Below are 3,293 nucleotides of genomic sequence, written 5' to 3'. Positions count from 1 at the left end.
ATGACATTCATATGCAACAACGGAAAGATTTCGAGATTTAATTAATCATCACGCCTAAAGTTATACAGCTACAGAACTATCTTTAATATAAATGTGTTCTTGATTTGTCGGAAACAAAATTCCTTCGGAACATCAAAATGTATACAAGGTAAATGGGAATCACCGAATTAAGAAATTAATTATTTCATCGAATTTTCAACATGTGCAGTTCCTAAATCGGTAAATTATTTTTTCATTCAACCTGAAACTGACAGCTTTAAAATGTGGCTTGTTGTCACAGTTTTATCTTGACTACAGAATTCATTGTTATTTTTTTCAATTCAATAGATTTTCTGGCATCAAAATCTCGAATTTCCTTTTGCAGATCTGCTGAATAAATACTTATCGGAGCTGCCCCTATTTCGCCAAATAAGTGACGATTCGGTGTGCTGTTTTATTTGTTGGTTTTAAAATGCATATTGGGATCTGAAGAACCGAAAAAACTAAACCGGATTTCAAACATTTTTATTTGTATTTACTAACTATTTGGACCTGCAACTTCTGAATTCGTTCTTTAAATAAAATTCGAAGGCTTGATAGCCTTGGGCTTTATTTCCCGCAGCTAGTTGGAAGATTTTTTTTGATGATAATTTAATCGTAATTGTCGTTATAAGTAATGACAAGTTCGACATGGATGCCAAATACAGCCATCTTTTGCTCCAACGCATCACGTCGAAAAAAACGTTTGTTACAGCTAGCTATTGTACTTATGATTACCCGAATCACAGTTTATGCTCCGTAATTTTACGCCAAAAACAGCGTAGCTTGAAAGTTTACGATAAGTCAAGAATCAATTGAATAGACGACAAAATTCCAATGACCGATTTTTTTTCCAGATAAAAGAACTGGTTCGGTAAATTAAATTACCGAACTCGATGATTCTCGTTTGCTGTGTATAGTTACCTCAACTTAAAATTTCACAAAAATATCTTAATTTTAAATAACTTTAACAAATAGCGGTATTTGGTAATTTTTTAATAGTTCGATGAGATTTCAAAAAATGCTTTTGAATGAAATGCTCGCACATAGAAAATACCGAAATGATTAACAAAAAATTCTTTTTTTTAAATATCTTTATTATAGAGATTTTCAGCTTGACGTTAGCGATTATCGAAGTATTAGCTAAAAATTCTATTCTTTTTCACAGTGTCTATCACGGCATCGTAGTTTTTCCAGTGGTACGTGACAGTCGTCAAAATGTCAACAGTGACGTTAAAAGAGAGAATTTCTCTCTTTGCCCGAGGGGCTCTCTTCGCCCTCGATTTTTGCACAATCTCACAACTACCAGCATCGTCCATCGAATAAAGTCACCCATCATGTGAGATCAGTGGCAGAAGTCAATTTTCTTCACTTTTCTGACTTTTCTGCACGCAGCTAGTGCTGTGTGGTTTTGGGCACGACGGATCGGAACCTGCTACACGTAAGTATAGTGAATCCGTCTCGCCTAGTGAGCAAGCTCACGTTGTACGCTGACCAGAATCTACTACCATTAACACTACAGAATATCTCGTCAGCTAACAACGACTAGAGCAGTGATATAGCTCAGTAGTAGATTTGAAATTTTTTCCTCTTCAGAAGTGAAGGAGAACAGCCGACGAGCAGAAGCAGGTCACCCAGCCTACTGTGACTCCAGTAATCCTTGATTTCTCCGGTAAGTGGTTCCGGGATGGATCTTAGGTTTCATCTTTACTTTAAGGTGCCTAGTTGGGACAGCTTAAATATAGTTATTGTTTGTTTTTTACAGTTTGTACGATCGCAGCGCAGCGAAAAAACCTCTGGCAAAATGGCCCTGAGCGACGCAGATGTCCAGAAGCAGGTGAGTCGGATTTAAGATACGGTTCTAGGGTTTACTCCAGGACTCATTCTGGTTGCATAACATCGTCTCTAGGGCAGTGCCTCGAGAAAGAAATCAACCTGGGAAATTTATTCCGAATATTTTCCTCTAATGGGAAATGGAGCTCGAAATCCTGCTCAAGTGACATTTTTCTTGCTTTCGAGTGATGAGTGCTTTATCGATTAGATTTTAAGATGCTTCGGAAGTCGGTGCATCGGATATCGGTTTCTAAACAGAAATCGCTGGAATAAATCTTTCAATGGCTCTAAAAGTGTAATTTCGAAGTTCCCGATCGGTTGATGCTGGTCACGGGACCGATGATGGTCATGTGAAATATGTGCCCCTCTCCTATTGAGTGTAGTGGTGTTGAATAACGACGATGAGAAGTGATAAAAATACAATGATCACTCATTTCAATAACATAGGGCTTAATTTTTGTGGAAAACTGCACAGATTCCTTTACAAAAATCTCGTTAGCAGCGAAAAAATATTCAAATTTGAACAATTTAAAGGTGATGTCTGTTCTTTGAACCATCCCAGATGTCAGTTCAAATTTCAATTTCGGCAAAAAAAAAGTGTCACATGACTGCACTTATACGAGTCGCAACCAGTGACTTAAGCTGCTCACATGCGTATATGGACAAAACACCAACACGTTTAGATGTTTTTTTTTTAATATTTCAATACCAAAATGTTGAGTACGGACGTCTTTAAAATAAAATTACTTTCAAAATATGGTTACAAAAGGCTATTGAAGAATCATTGCATCTTTTGATTGAATATTCAATCAATGTTCTTGGCTCGACCCTTAGAAGTTTTTTTGATTAATTAAATCAAATCATATTTCCCGCAGTAGTGATTTCAACTACATACAGATATTTAAAAAAATCAGATTATGTTTTCTACTATCTAGCATCTCCGAAACAAAAGCAAGAAGATATTTCGCTTTAAATATACGAGCTAAATTATACCTTCCATTTACAAAAGCTCTAAAGCAAGCACTGTGCACTGTTTGCGTTGGTCACAAAAATTGTGTTTTGTAGGTTCCAATATTTGTTATTAGTTGAAGAGAATTATGGTTTTGATTTTAGACTAGAACGATTACCTGAAAGCCTTTGCAAACAATTGCCTTTTCAATTATGAGAAGCTTAAATCCTTTTTCTTATTTTCAGCACTTGTGTTTTAGACACATATTTGAATGAAAAATTTAGGTTTCGAAGGTTTTAGAAACACTTAAATGTTTACTGTTAGAGTTTAAAATAAATGTTTGTCTATAAAATAAATGTTTGTCTATAAGTACTGAAGAATAAACAATTGCAATGCACATTTCACCGTTTGTCTACGCCTTGTAGTTAAATAATCTCTTTAAATTGAAAAAAATATCATAAGTTGGTTCTGCATTTTTAAATTGAACTCTAAA

At 35.3% G+C, this 3,293-nt stretch overlaps 1 long non-coding RNA gene across 1 annotated transcript; it reads left to right on the top strand.

The window, feature by feature from the left end:
* The first annotated feature begins 1,321 nt into the window (after positions 1-1,321).
* On the top strand, positions 1,322-2,956 carry LOC129760234 (uncharacterized). The gene is made up of 3 exons (XR_008740310.1): positions 1,322-1,459; positions 1,615-1,690; positions 1,784-2,956. It is a non-coding gene; the product is annotated as an uncharacterized LOC129760234 (long non-coding RNA).
* The last annotated feature ends 337 nt before the right edge of the window (positions 2,957-3,293 follow it).

The sequence above is a fragment of the Uranotaenia lowii genome, unplaced genomic scaffold (assembly GCF_029784155.1).
Source record: "Uranotaenia lowii strain MFRU-FL unplaced genomic scaffold, ASM2978415v1 HiC_scaffold_522, whole genome shotgun sequence".
Taxonomy (NCBI): domain Eukaryota; kingdom Metazoa; phylum Arthropoda; class Insecta; order Diptera; family Culicidae; genus Uranotaenia; species Uranotaenia lowii.
Note: the sequence above shows the minus strand (reverse complement) of the source record. Positions and strands in the feature narration are given on the sequence as shown.